Here is a 17,326-nt window from a genome sequence, read left to right on the forward strand (position 1 = left end):
CTACTTAAGTGGGCATACATTTACAGGACTTACATATAGCCTGTGTATTTCTCAGTAGTAGGGACAGTTGCTATGTGATCTATACTATACTATCTATATAAGGTTCTTAACTACTTAAGTGGGCACACATTTACAGGACTTACATATAGCCTGTGTATTTCTCAGTAGTAGGGACAGTTGCTATGTGATCTATACTATACTATCTATATAAGGTTTTTAACTACTTAAGTGGGCACACATTTACAGGACTTACATATAGCCTGTGTATTTCTCAGTAGTAGGGACAGTTGCTATGTGATCTATAACTAGAATGTATCTGTTTCGGAAGTGACCACAACCAGTGATATCTTGTTATAATTTATGCTGGAGGCATTGTTATTTTAAGTTGTTAAATAACATTTTAAAATCAATTATTGTGACATTTATTATTTCATGGGCAGAAGTGCTTGAACAAGTATGTAGTTTTTCATAGTTTGATGTTAGGATGGATTGCATTTTGTACTATGTACAGCAGAGGGCACTCATCTCCTTCCCCATACTGCAGTATTGCCATTACTGGTAAACTGTGTCAGATCATGACTGTCCTCCAACAGGCTAGCATTTAGACAAAAATGTGCTTACTATTTCTGTTATGATACTACTGAAACAGGGCAGATAATACATAATAGTTGTATTAGTATATAAAACAATGACAAGCATCTGCTTCTAATTATTATAGTAATTCAAAACAACAAAGTCGTTCATTTTATTTTATTTATTTATTTTATTTTACATTTGTTGACCGGGCTGGTCCAACTGGATATATGTCCATTTTCAGTAGAGGCCCGGGGAGATAAGCTGCACTAAGCAGGTAATACACTACACAGATAATAACGATATCAGGTACAGTACAGGTTTAAGACTAGAACGCCATTTTACACAGCAGCTTAGTAATCATATAACTAACGTTATAAAAAGAAAGAACAAATATTTATAAAGTAGAAACATGTTCATACTGTAGACATCTTGCTATTCATACAGTAGAAAGCTTGCTATGCAATTCATACTCTGTAGAGGTTCCTAAGAAAGACTAACCCCGGGATTCATGAAGCTCGGCGCAAAGCCGGCGTTAGGCTTGCGCTGACCATGTGGCGGGAATATGACGCAGTAGCGCCAAATGCATAGTAATGAAGGTGTGCTGCCGCCACAGCCACGTGCACAGGAAAGGAGCGCAAGTGCATAGGGCGTGTTGAAGTGCCGCACGGAGGCGTGAAAATGGCAGCTGTCGATGTGCAACCTAAAATGCTTGCATATAGCAAGTTGCAAGATACTAGCCACGTCAGTGTCCCTGGATACTGAAACGTATGCAAAGCATGCAAGAAAGTACCTGCAAATACAAAGTGATGAAGCAAACACAAATGCACAGTAGGGAATAACGGGTCCCTATCCCGCGAACAAATGACATGGAAGACCAACGCAGTGTAGATAGCCATACCAAGTGGAAGTGAAACACATCATATGTTAGCAATCTGCCAGTAGGTACGTCCAGCCCAATGGTGAGGGTCACCAGCTGACCCATAATGTGAGGGAGGGTACACAGCTGGGCAGATGTGTCCATAACAAAATACACGAGAAATGTAGATATCTAGCGACCGTATGTCCGAATTATATCCCACAAGGCATGTAATAGTCACATACAAAAGGTATGCCCGTATGTCACATACCAAATGTGATAGGAAATAGAATAAGCATGTAAACGAAACAGAAGGAGCATACAAACAGCGACAACAATAAGGACACATGTAGGCTGAAAGGAACAGTATTATCCATACCGTCAACTAGGATTACCATCTGTCCCACTTTGCGAGTGACACTCCCTCTTTGGGCAGTTGTGTCCTGACAAAAACATGTAACAATGGCAAATGTCCTGAGATTATAGGACAAAATTATTCCCAATACGTTATGTAATAGTTGCATTAAGAAGGTTTCCTGTATCTAAATTATATAAATGTTATAAGAAACAGAATAACCAACTGAACTGCTACAAGAATAAGCTGTTATATAGGCAAGAAGTCTAAGTTCTATCCTGTGTACTGACCGTGGGTATGTGTCAGTCTGTAAAATGTGACGTGTGTACCAAAAATGTCCCACTTTGGCCAATTGAAAAGGTGGCAACCCTACCGTCGACTGTGGGGAGGCATTGTCCACTACAGTCGGATATGTGGACGGAATATATCCCATCCCAGACATAGGAAAAGGTAGCATCCTACCAATGAGTACAACAGTCCGCCAAACTCCGGAAGTCAGTGGTACAAGCCGAACTTTTCAGGATGTGTAACAGTCGAACGGGTAGTACCCGGGTATACCACACATGTAATAAAAGTGAAGTATGGGCATGTACCTATATGTGTGAGGTATAGCATGTGGAAAGCAAACATGGCAGGGTAGTCCACACAACCATACAGGTACCAGACACATGTAGGGTGTTCAATGTGTTAACAACCAAAGCACAGATGTATGGGGTGTGAGGAATCTGTGTGTGTGGGGTGGATGGGTAATGGTACAATCCTCCAAGGCGATACTGTGTCGTATGCAGAATAGGTGAACCAGAGGTGTATGAGGGAGCAGCGGGTGAAGCTGAAAGAAACACAAACACATGTATAAACCGCTGTAATACAAGCAGATAGGCCATACTGTAGAACACACTCCCACAAACAGAGAAATATTGAAATGTGCGATACAAATGTATAGATATGTCACCGGCACATACCCACAGATTGGCCCTGATGGAACTGGCCATAACAAATGCAACACACCTGGATGGAACTGGCCATAACAAATGCAACACACCTGGATGCATAATGGACTACCCAGCATTCCCTCCACATCACACAACCCACTCCCATACCTGAACATCCACCAAATCCAGCCGTACGTGGCCTACTGGTTTGGTGCAGCCACAGCTACACATAGTGACCACTACACATATGTAGTAGGTATTGTCAGCCTAGGCGGTTGCAGGATTGCACATGACCTCAGCACATTTTTGTAACTCCAAAACAATGTTCGGCATTCCTCGTGTTGTGGATCGGTACAATGTTAGGATATCCCTCATGGGATACGTAACCTGTGTAAACATTAGAACGGAAGACACGAAGTCCAGTCCTGTAGATATCTGGACAGACATTGGAATGTGCATTAGAGGTGCACGACACTGTCCAGCTGTAAGTGGTCATGCATAACCTACTACCCAGGATCAAACACTTGCCCATGACGCACGTGTCCTGGCACGAATAAGCGGAAATATATTGCAGACATTCGCATAGTGGCAAATGGTATAAGGGTGATGAAGGCACTAACATAAACAGGATAACCCTGATCTACTGTGTGAGGGACACTTAATGTGTGTGTAGGTGTGACCGACCATACCTGTCAACCTCTGAGAGCAAGATATCTGGACAAAGCTGTGAATAAAAGTATGCCTGTCAACCTCTGAGAGCAAGATATCTGGACAAAGCCATGAATAAAAGTATACCTGTCAACCTCTGAGAGCAAGATATCTGGACAAAGCCGTGAATAAAAGTGGGACAAAGGCCCAAAAGTACGGACAATTTGTAAAGATTGCTCTTAGAAATTTAGAAAGGTGATAGAATAACAGTTTGTACATTGGCATTAATTTCCTGAAGAGTATGAAGTCTGAACCTCAGCTGTATGTCATTATGTTCTGACTTCAGTCTTTAATGACTAGCTACTGATGTGCCAGAAAACAACAGTGTATTACAGAGGTCCGTACATGTTTACAGTAAGAAACCTTCACATTTGTTTACTGTACTACTGCATACCTGTAGTTAATTCATGTCCAAAATAATAATCCCCATACGAATGCATACAGGAAATAGTCAAATGTGAATGGGAACACCCCTCACCGTGGATTATGTATTGTAACCACCCCCACCCATATTATGTACTGCCAACATAAAAAGCTGCCGGTAGGTGCCGAAAAACTTGTGTCTGTAAACACAGTTAAACCTCTATAAAATGGACAAATTATGTCCATGTGCTTTGTCTGACATTTGAACTCGGTCAGGGCAGTTCCGTTCACCAACTGGACAAGCCTAAACCCAGATCACTACATGAACACCCTGACAATCAAAGACTTTTATGTGCCAGGACTATAAGCCTTGGAGTTCTGCATATCCTTGGAGTGATTAAATATGCAGCTTGGGTCCAGAGCAGTAGGGAATAGGGAATGTGTAATATGTAGTACCACGATTTTCCCAGCAGGAGAATGGATGCCTGTGTTGTAAGTGAAGTGGTGATGCATATGTTAATGTAGCTATGTACTATGGGTATGCATATAAATGAGTCAGAACACCAATAGTATAGTGGTTACAGCATCCAGTCCCGGGTCAACTACGACTACATCACATATGAGTTAATGAATACGTGTATGCTGTAAAGATATTTAAATATGTAAAGGTGAACGTGTGTTTCGCATATGTCCATTAACCGGATTACAGATATTGTACTGGTACCATCACAATAAAGAAAGCCCACGTAAGCACAAAGACTTAGTAAACATATGTAACCCACAATAAGGATATGCAAGTGCGCATGCGCGTGTGTAATCCGCTCACAGCATAGCAAATGAATGCTGTTTTCTACATGTTTATTTATATATCTATATATGGATATATATATTTGTGTATAGATATATATCCACAGACTTAAACTAAATAAATATATGAAATAAAGACTGTACAGACATAGATATATATATATATATATATATATATATATATATATATATATATATATATACATACACACACACACACACACACACACACACACACACACACACACACACACACACACACACACACACACTTACATTAATCAATATATACATAACAAACATATAAACATTTTTCCTTGTAGATATAACACATGTACATAAATAGTTTATGTCATAGCTATTATGGATAGACATACAGACATGAAAGAAAGGTAAATACACTGCTGCTTTCAAAACCATTGCCCGGAAAGTACCAGTGTGCCAAATCTGTAAGTTCTACTCTTTAAACATGGATATAAGTGTCCTTTACAGGACTCCAAAAAGTGGATTTTACAGGCAATGGCCAGTAATCTTCCTCGTTAGTATAGTGATAAGTATCCCCGCCTGTCACGCTGGAGACCGGGGTTCAGTTCCCCGACAGGGAGTGACTTCTTTTGGGTTGGGAGGGTGGCCTAATGGTTAAAGTGTTTGCCTTACAAACACAAGGTGCAGGGTTTGAGTCTCACAAGGGATAATTGGCTAAGCTTAAAATGGCTTGCAAGGGCAGTTAGCTTAGTACTAATCTATGAATTTATGAATCTATAATTGACGCAAAAGAAGTGACATCCGCAGCTACAATATAGCTGTACATGCAACAGTAGCTTGTGCAAGGGTAATAAAACATGGGTTGTCAGAATGTATGACATATGTCCTGATACACAGAGAGTGGATAGTGCTTAGAAGTATCTTCATACTTTATTATCGCTCACATTAAATATGTCTTATGACTGCCATGGAGGGGGTGTCAGGTATGGGAATCATGGGTATGCAATTTTGGGCCTAGGTTCACAGGTGTTGGTTGGCACAGATTTATTAGGTCCACCCATGGGAGTGATTAATATTCCTATGTGGGTATAGCATACGCCTATACCTTCCAAAAATGAAGAACCCAGCTACTGGATATTGTGTAAACAATTGGGGAAGACGTAGGGACTTATATCAGTGTCATGTAAGTGATTATCATGGACGTACATGTGTACGAATAAGATGGTAACCATACCTCTCAACCTTTCAGAATAAGACTTCTGGGCAAAGGCATATTAAAATAAGTACAAATAGGGACTATGTTAAATATTCCCCTGACAAAGTTAGAACGTTGATAGAATAATGGATAATTCATTAGTATGAATGTTTTGAGGGTTATTAGTTATCAACTACTAATGTCTGTCATTATTATCTAACCTCACAGTCCTTAATGACCTGCTACTAATTTACCAGAAAGGCACAATATTATGAAGAAAGGAACAACACTATAAGTCTAAGTTCGGGACATTTACCCAAAATGTGTACAGTTGAGGGGTATGAAGGTAACCCTGCCCTAAATAAATGTACAGAACTAGTGATATCAGGTGGACAGGTGTGAAGAAAGACGGGATGACAAATGGCAAAACATGTGTAAGTCAAAAGCATGTACCACGATAAATATGAATGAATATTTATGCCCTGTTATAGTCAATGTGGAAGGTTAATAGTGTCCCTCAGGGTGTTATGCAGTGTCCCTGATACAGTGTTCAGTCTCCCACACTCGCATGTGAGTTCTGCCACTGATGGAAAGCACAAATACCGGCGAACACATAAGGTAGATGATAGCATAATATGTTTTGCTTAGCACCTGTTGGCTTTTGTGAGGAACACAACACTCTTGGCGGGTGTGTCCTGCAAAAGGAATGTAATGGCATCTGGCCTGTGATTTCTTCTTGTGTGTAGTGGTGTAATAAAATGATATATCTTGTATCAGAAACAGATACATGTTATAGGAAACAGTATTATCGACTATACTACTACAAGAAAAATCTGAAGGTATGAAAAGCGCTGAAGTAGTCAGTTTAGTATTGACCACAGGTATGTGTTGACATGTCAAATGTCACAGCTTTATATATAGTACCTATAGGGCTGTCACCATTACAAATGATGAAAGTGGGAGCTGCTTTGTAGAAATGTCAGACGTAGCAGGTCAAAACATACCTACAGCCATGCATACTCCACAAATAGACATATTAGCACACAGCAAAGCTTAGGCCAGGAGTCATGGAGCCTTACGGTAATGAGTAGAGGAAGAGTAGAGCAAGGCAAGATGTCTGCTGAGCTATTCAGCAATATCCTGTAGGGGCGTGTATGACAGCCCCTAAAATGAACGATGCATGGACAATGTTAGGATATGCAAATAACCCCATTTGTAGGTGAAAGCTATGCAAATGATGTAAATCTGTGATACAGGAAACAGTAAGCTGTCCGTTCAAGAGTAGAGTTATGTGCAGAAATGTACTCGGATGTTAACCGAGTTACGTTCTGCAAATAGCTAAACTGAGCAATGTCAGCTGCAAATAAGGGATGAATTCAGTTGAAAAAGCATGCCAAAGGCCAAATATAAGGCCAGTGGCATATTTCCCATTGGAAATTAATAAAACTCTATCTGTCCTCCCCCGATCTCTGGTGTGTAAGCGTAGCGCAGCGGCGCGAAAACGTTCTGTGCTTTTAAAACAAGAAAAATATTTAAAATACACATAGAAATTGTAATTTTAGTTAACAGTTAGTTCGCCATGCAGGTGAATGGCATGCTGAAGACAAGATGGCTACTGAATACTTGTTGCTATGTGTGGAAGTGCTCTGTTAGAGATGTAACCAAGCATTAGTAGGCAATCCGATGCAATTGAGGCTGAGGATAGTGAATCCCAATTTGTCATGCCATATGGGCCAAGCCACTACAGTGGAAGAGTAGGTTAAGGGGACTATCAGAGTAGATGATAGGTGACATCATGAGTGTGTATGTATAAAACACTGTAATCCTATCAGAGCAATGTGTCACATGTTTGCTCTCAGTTACTCATCAGTGGAAGAGGCGTGTTATAATTTATCCTAGGTACAGTCAGGAAACTGACAGTGTACGCCATGGATATCACTGACGTGTCTTGCAAACCTGCTGACAGTGTGTTCGTGCCTGTTCGCACCTGTAAGCCCGAGTAAGCATGTGTGCACACATGTCAGCCCATGTGCGCACATTGAAGAATGAGTAAGCTAGTGTAAGAATGTTAAAGTCTGTCAAATGTCATGTAAGCCAGTGTACGCATTTGTAAGCATGTATAAATCTGTACTACACACATCACACATGTACTGCACACTCTGAAACACATGCTGCCAATAATACACACGTCAGTCAAATGGCACATGGATGGATAATAAATCTTCAGAATCAACAGTGCTGTAAACTATACTACATTGATGGTCATAGCTGCAATACATCATGCCTGCTTACATACACCTAGAAGGATATCACACTTTGTGTTAACAACAGTATAACATTAATACAGTGCTATAAAGCCACCCTGTGCATCAGCACCATGTTAGTCTGTCCCTGCATCAATGTTACACATTATAGGTGGTGGCACAGGTGTCATCATATGCACAGGGTATGGTGTTTCTTTTCCAGAGCCTGTCATTGAGCCATCCAATCAACATGTAAATATGTGTGTGTGTGTGAGGGACAACAGTGTTTGCATGGCCCAATGTTGATGCAATGTGTGTGTGTATGTGTTAGCCCTAGCTGTTTGTTTCATGTGTGTGTGTCTGCATGTACACAGTTTCAGCATGTGTCAGCCATATACAGGAGGTTGTGGGACTGTCACAGACCTTACCTGCCAGGCTGTACAGATCGCCATTACTGGCCATGGACAACCCTCCATGCATTCAACAATATTCCAGTCCTGCACCAGTCAATGTATACACATACATTTCTGGGATCTGTATCACAACCTGTGGATAAACGGGAGATGTTAACCTGATTTGCATAGTAGTGTCAGTTAATACATAGTGATATGAGCCATACTCATCCTCCAAAGTAATAACCACTGCTGACTGTTGCTGAGATGTGCACACGACCGTTTAAAGGTGCTGTACTATCATTGTTGTCAATGTCCCTTGTAATACTCAGCAACAAAATAACTGATCACTACACAACTATAACCCAGGATCACTACAGCACACAGTATGTGCACTATCACAGAGCCATAGCAGATTTACATACATCAAAGGTGTTCATGTACAAATAATGCAGCACATTCAATAGTGCTAATATCCACATACATATCAATATCTATCTACATTACATATATATAAATAGATATACACACGCACATACACACTTGGCAGGGTTGGGAGCAGAACACAGACCTAACTACCTTATCACACTACAGCATTACGCATGTACAGAACGCGCTACCGTGATTACTAGATCACAGCATTCACACAGGCATACGTCTAGCTTGCTGGCATCAGCATCAAAGGCAAAGACACTGTACGGATTCTACGGAGAGTGAATAGTGTAAAAGCAATATACTGTTGTCATGCGGCGGGAAACTCTCACACACACACGTGGCAGGATTGGGATTAGAACACAAACCTAACTACCTTATCACACTACAGCAATACGCATTTACAGAATGTGCTACCGAGATTACTGAACACAGCACTCCCAGAGGCATACTTCTAGGTGGGTGACATCATCTGCAAAGGCTAAGACGCCGATAGGGAATGTATGTGGTGTGAGGTGTCTAAAAGCATTACTGTGTCCCCAGGCAGCTGGAAACACACACACACACACACACACACACACACACACACACACACACACACACACACACAAACACACACACACACACACACGCACACAGACACACACTTGACAGGGCTGGGAGTTGAATATACACCTAACTACCTTATCACACTACAGCAATACGCATTTACAGAATGAGCTACCGAGATTACTGAACACTGCACTCCCAGAGGCATACTTCTAGGTGGGTGACATCATCCGCAAAGGCTAAGATGCCAATAGGGAATGTATGTGGTGTGAGGCATCTAAAAGCATTACTGTGTCCCCAGGCAAATGGAAACACACACACACTTGGAAGGGCTGGGAGTCGAAAATACACCTAACTACCTTATCACACTACAGCAATACGCATTTACAGAATGCGCTACCGAGATTACTGAACACAGCACTCTCAGAGGCATACTTCTAGGTGGGTGACATCATTCACAAAGGCTAAGATGCCGATAGGTAATGTATGTGGTGTGAGGCATCTAAAAGCATTACTGTGTCCCCAGGCAGCTGGAAACACACACACACACTCTTGGCAGGGCTGGGAGTCGAACATACACCTAACTACCTTATCGCACTACAGCAATACGCATTTACAGAACATGCTACCGAGATTACTGAACACAGCACTCCCAGAGGCATACTTCTAGGTGGGTGACATCATCCGCAAAGGCTAAGATGCCGATAGGGAATGTATGTGGTGTGAGGCATCTAAAAGCATTATTGTATCCCTAGGCAGCTGGAAACACACACACACTTGGCAGGGCTGGGAGTCGAACATACACCTAATTACTTTATCACACTACAGCAATAAGCATTTATAGAATGCGCTACTGACATTACTGAACACAGCACTCCCAGAGGCATACTTCTAGGTGGGTGACATCATCTTCAAAGGCTAAGACGCCGATAGGGAATGTATGTGGTGTGAGGCATCTAAAGCATTACTGTCCCCCCAGGCAGCTGGAAACACACACACACACACACACACACACACACACACACACACACACACACACACACACTTGGCAGAGCTGGGAGTCGAACATACACCTAACTACCTTATCACACTACAGCAATACGCATTTACAGAACGAGCTACTGAGATTACTGAACACAGCACTCCCGGAGGCATACTTCTAGGTGGGTGACATCATCCGTAAAGGATAAGACGCCAATAGGGAATGTATGTGTTGTTAGGCGTCTAAAAGCATTACTGTGTCCCCATGCAGCTGGAAACACACACACATTTGGCAGGGCTGGGAGTCGAACATACACCTAACTACCTTATCACACTACAGCAATACGCATTTACAGAATGCGCTACCGAGATTACTGAACATAGCACTCCCAGAGGCATACTTCTAGGTGGGTGACATCTTCCGCAAAGGCAAGGATGCTGAGGAATGTAGGGAATGTATAGAGAGTGAGTAGTCTGAAAGCATATTACTGTCCCAAGGTAGACGTAGACAAACACATGGCAGTGGTGTGATCGGGGCAACTAAATATCTACGGAGCACTACAACAACACTACATAGATACGGGACATGCCACAGACAGTACACTCTGCAAGACTGTCAGTGTGTTCAAAGTAGGCATCCATCGTGACGTTGAAAATGGACATCTGTTGCCTGGATGTCCACCGTCACTATACAGGCTGTCAATGGCCATGCCCATATACAGAGGCACATCCCTGACACAAGGTGTCACTGGCCATGCACACACGCTTAGTATCACACGTCTGTTTGGAATGTACTGTGTGTACATCTACACAACGGCGTACTGGGCATGCTCACACACTTAGCAGTTGCAAAGGGCCATCTTGCATGCACACGGATTCTAAACACATAAGGGCGCAGTTTGGAATGTACTGTGTGTCCAACTACATAACGGCATACTGGGCATGCTCACACACTTAGCAGTTGCAAAGGGCTGCATGCACACGGATACCAAACACGGAAGGGCACAGTTTGGAATGTACTGTGTGTCCATCTACACAACGGCATACATGGCATGCTCACACACTTAGCAGTTGCAAAGGGCCGACTTGCATGCACACGGATTCTAAACATGTAAGGGTGGAGTTTGGAATGTACTGTGTGTCCAACTACACAACGGCATACTGGGCATGCTTACACACTTAGCAGTTGCAAAGGGCCATCTTGCTTGCACACGGATACCAAACACGGAAGGGCACAGTATGGTATTACTGTCCCCATGTACATGAAGGCCATTCACATGTATTGACCAGTACACACTCAGGAGCCATCACAGATGTCTCAGGTGCAGATCACAGAGGCACACACTGCAGTCTACAATGTAGCCCTCAAACATCACCATGTCGTTGGACCAGCAATACATCAACACAACACCGTGTGACTCATGACCAGTGGACTGTACATAGGTGTACAGCAACTGTGCAGACTACACATGTACCGACAGGGTTCCATCATGTGTTATGCATTGCAATGATACCACGTACATAACCAGGTTGGCTCTACACATAACAGGGGCCCTGGGTCTTAAACAGCTGTGACAGATGACTGTCGCTGTACACCAACTAACACACATGTTTGGATATGTCATACATGTAATTGCAGTGGATATGTGCATGGACCACACACACAACACATATGTACATAGCATAGCTTTTGCTGTCCTCCATGCAGACAAGTGGCTACAGCAATCATACACATGCAAATGGAAGGTGGGTCCATGGCTGTTGAATGCCAACAGTACATGAGGTAGCAATGTTGACCGAGGGCACATTCCCTCTGTACTAGTTACCCATCACATCCATCATATCATACAACAGTCCATGTGTTATGTATGTCAACACACATGTCCACTGATTGCAATACACACAAACATGGCTACATGACAGGCATGTAGGACCAACACACATGTACAAACTGTAGTGTGCATGCAGCTGCCATGCATGTGCAGTAGCTGATGTACGTAACTCATCTGTGCCTAACTACAACATGCAGTAGCAATGCAGCCCCATCATTGACACCTGTATATGGTGACATACTGACAGTACGGTAGGATGTACATCAGGTATGGCTGGATGTGTGTACGTAAAGTAGTGATCCACCTGTGTAGATGGATGTTCACTGGGTACAGCTCACAGCTGTGTCACACGCCATCATAACATTACATGTGCAAACAGTACGCTATGTTACTGTTATCTGATGGTGAAGACATAAAACCTACACAGTGGTCAGGTGTTATTGACTGTACGTCACTCAACACCTGTAAGACTTACATCCTCCCATATGCATATAGCAGCACAATTGCCGGACATAGCGTTGGTACACATAATGCAGCCAATACTGCTGCATGTCTGCCTGTCAGATGTATCATCATATAGCAGGTGTATCATTCACAGTACTGCCATGTGTGTTTGCATGTGTGACCATATATGCCACATATGGTGGGGAATACATCCCAGTTGTGACACACCCCTGCGCACTGTTGTAGACATGTGTACATACTGCAGTGTGGAAAGCATGATGTAGGTAGGTGTGGTGTGTGTGTGAGTGTGGGCACATTCCTGTACTGTGACAGGGTATTACTGCTACACAGTGAGGCCTCATGCTATCAAGTAGCCTCTAACGTTTTCATTGTCTGGACCACTGTGTACAACCCCTGCACCATGTCAAAATACCTGGGATGTGACCTGGTATGGATGTCACATCTCTAGCCACTGTAGCCTATTAAACTGCACACAGGCTGCTGGATCAGTATATGTGTGGACATCTGTGGTATGTTAGCCTTTCCAGCTGTCCGGTTGAGGCTACTTATAGCATGCTGAAATTGCCATACGTGCCTGTGAGTACTCCACAGCTACACATGGGAGACTGCAAACACTGCTACCTGTAGGCACATGCAAGTAGACCATAAGGAGGGAACCAGGGCATCATTACCAACATGCTGTTACTGTTGTTAGTGAGACACATACTGTGAACATGTAACAATGCATGCTACACCTGTACTACATGGTTGTGCACATATAACAATGCATGCTACACCTGTACTACATGGTATGTCTGGTGCGTGTCAACAGTACACAACTAATGTAATATACATGTCTCTCACCATTCTTACACAACTAACATAATATACACTTCCCTCACTAGTCGTACACAACTAATGTAATATACACATCTCACTATTCTGTTCACCCTGTGCATCAGACCATTTGAGCATGTCCCTGCACCGATGGTGTGGATGACAGGAATGCGGCACAGGCATCATCATATGCACAGGGTGATGATGTGTGCCAGGGGCATAGGCTGCATCAATGGGTGACATCATGTGTGTGGGTAAGGGCCGGTGATATGATTGGACATGTCTGTTCAGTATGCATGTGGGTGTTGTGGTGCCCTACAGATGTGTTTGCTGTGTGCGTGTATGTGTGCACACAGTTCTGCCTTTTGTGAGGCCTATACAGGAGTATTATTGACAGCTCCAGATTGTACAGACCAGGTTGTACAGCTCACTGTGTCCGACAACGGTCATGTGACCTGTGCCTGCCAGGGGTTGCACGGGTACTACCAGGCGGAGGTACAGATTGGCTACTGTCTGACGACACATGTCCACTGGAACCGTGTCCCCACTGGGAATGTCCAGGGCCATGTCCACGTGGCCTGCTGTGTCCTGGTGTGGACAGTGCAGCACTAGCTGCACTGCTACTGCTACCGGCACTATGGGAGCGGGCATGTGAGGTGGCACGCTCATGTCGACCTGCACTAGGTGGTGTAGCTGGCCTACATCCATGTGGCCTATGCCTCACTCTTACCAGATGTTCCAGCACAGACAGCTCATGCTCGTGGATTGCCATGCCATGGTCAAGGATTCTGACCATGTCACCCAACTGCCTGTCCAGAACATCAGCAATCTGCTGTTGAGCATTTGCCAATGCCTGGATGTTGTCATTTAGGGCACGGATAGCAGCCCTCTGCAGCCTCTGCCCTTCTCTGTTCTGCCATTCAGCACGTGCCTGTGCAGCCATTACAGTCTGGAACATGCGTCTGTTGATGCCAGCTGCTGCGCTCTGTCCTGCAGGTGCATGTCTGCCAGAGGTCCTCCTACGAGCAGCACTGGCCACATGCCTGTGTGGCACATCTGCAGACATTACACTGACACCATGGTGTGGAGACACACCTTCTGTAGCCACCAGATGTCCCTGTTCCACGCTAACAGATGCTGACTATCCTTCCTCTATGGCCACCGGTGATGCGGTATGTGTTGGCAGCAGAACTGTGCGCGGGGAAGAGGGGGACATAGCTGGGATGGCAACCACTGGCACAGATTCGGCCCCTGACAACCCTGCCTGTACCTCATGCATATGGTCATCACTGCTAGTATCTGTGGGGACACTAACATCAGATGGACCGCAGGAGGGTAACGCACCTACATCACCTGTGAATGCAAAGAAAGACTCTAAATTACAATAGACACACACACACACACACACACACACACACACACACACACACACACACACACACACACACACACACACACACACACACACACACACACACACACACACCATGCATGTGATTTGACAGATGGCATGCAGCATGCCTGTGATACAGCAGACAGCATGCAGGTCATACATTACTAGTGTTAGTAAGCATACCCCCTGGGGTGCACAATACAGCAAGCAGGTGTCATATCAGTAGTCATGAAGTTCACACAATCATGGTAGTATGCATGCATCCCCGTGATACACCATGTGGACCAGAACAGGATAAAAGTACACATGGCTGACGTGACCTTGACATGTAATCTGCTGACATGTGCATTAACATGCATACATGTCTGATACAATGGTGTCCTGACATGTACAGCGTCGTAATGGTCATCACATTGCGGTGTTGTCTGTATGCCCTACAGATAGAATGCATGTTTAGCAGATGTGCATGTGCATGGAAGGGTAGTGTGAGCCGTCTACATTGCTCTACAGTGTGAAGTACAGACACTGTGCCATTAATTGTCATCATGAGGCGTCTATACTGATATACAGTATGTACACATTGCATAGCCATAACTGCATGCATGCCCATGACATAACTATGGATTGTGACCCACGATGCTGAGGTGTATAAACACCAAACCATGCTGTGTCATGTGACAGGTCATTGGAGGACCTACAGATGATACCCCTGCACAACTACAGAGTCTTATCTGCCTGGCAATCATGTCCACACGTAGAGGACATGTCAATTCACCATGTCCAACATGATATTGCTGTATCACACACACGAGGTGCACAGCTAATGGTGATGTCCTACAGCAGCAAGGGAAAAGTACAGTATCTGTGGCCTGATGTGGTTTCAATATCTGTGGAAGCTGTAGAGGTGACTACTGTCATGCTATGACACAGTTGTGATGTTCAACACATCTTATATGGTAGATGTCAGTGACACTTCCACTGGCTGTGCACAGGCTTTTAGGATGTCCAGTGTACCACAGCAACTGTATCATCGGTCAACTAAGGCTATAATTCTACCATGTGTGGACAATGTGAAACAGGGTGTATACACATCACATCTGCTGTGTGGCTACGTATCTCTGGCCATCCCCCATGGCCATGTGTGCACATGTGTTGGACAACTATGCATGATGGCTGTCTATCACACATGTCTGTGTTGTCCCATATGACATACACCCATAGATGTCAGATATGTCACTATCCACAGGGCTATGCAGATAATAGGTTGTATGTGGGGTATGGGTAATGGGATAGTATGACATGTCTGGTACATGTCAGATGGTACATCGCAATGTGTGCACCCATTGCAGGGGCATATAACACAATGGTGACTCCTGTGGGCTGCTCATATCACAGCTCACTGTGTGGTACTGTTTGCGTACCACACATGTTGTTCCACTGTATAGTACATATGCCTCAATTGTAAAAAACCTCCAGCATTGTATGCACAGCTGACCACACATGTAGTGATGACAAATACTCTGGTTTCATGTTGGTGTGTCAGTTCATTGGTATATATTGCACATGGATGGCCTGTGTGAATGATGGGTGACGCGACCTGTATATCGTGAACGGAATGAACATCAAGAGTACAAGTGTTAACTGGCCACATGGTAAATAGATCTATGCTTTTACATGCCTGATACTGATGACAGTCTCACCTGCAATGGAATCATGTCTGTGCGGCATGCCAGAGGTAAATGTATAGGGGTGACACAGCAGTATGAACATTATCCATGACTGTATGACAGCCACAGGGTGCACTGTGCATGTTAACACATTCACCTGTACAATAGCATATAGTATGCACATGTGTGCATACACAGGGTAGCATACTGTAGAATGCAGCATGTGTGTCCACATACCATGCATATGTTGTTACATTACATAATGTACAGTGACACATGCACGTAAATGGGATATAGTAGCCATATGTGCAGTACTGACTTACCAAGTAACTCCAGGCTCATTGGTTGGGAGACACCCACTTCCACGATGGCAGATAGTGTTTGTGGATGCTGTTCTGAGGGTGTCGCCAGACTGGCCAGTAACTCCTCAGTGTGTGTGAGTGGGGGCTGGGTTGGTGGCCCACCACTTGTTCCACCTTGTTCCCTGGCAATTGCAGTGGCACGCTGTTTTGCATGTCGTATCAGGTCTATGCAGTGTCTGCGCACCTGCTGGTAGGTACGGTTATGGCCACCCACATCGTTCACCCTCCTGTGCAGATCCTGCCATAGGTCGTCCCGCTGCTGGGCATGCTGTGGCACAAGGCTGAACAACACCTCGTAGTTCTCATGGAGGTACGGGATGAGGATGTCATCCTTCTGGTGGCTGTACGCTGGAAGGCATGTACGAGGCATTATCTGTAAGACATAATGATAGTGACAGGTCACAGTTTCAGAGATGT

Source organism: Protopterus annectens, chromosome 8.part0 (assembly GCF_019279795.1).
Source record: "Protopterus annectens isolate FY-2018-M chromosome 8.part0, PAN1.0, whole genome shotgun sequence".
In the NCBI taxonomy this organism is placed as follows: Eukaryota; Metazoa; Chordata; order Ceratodontiformes; family Protopteridae; genus Protopterus; species Protopterus annectens.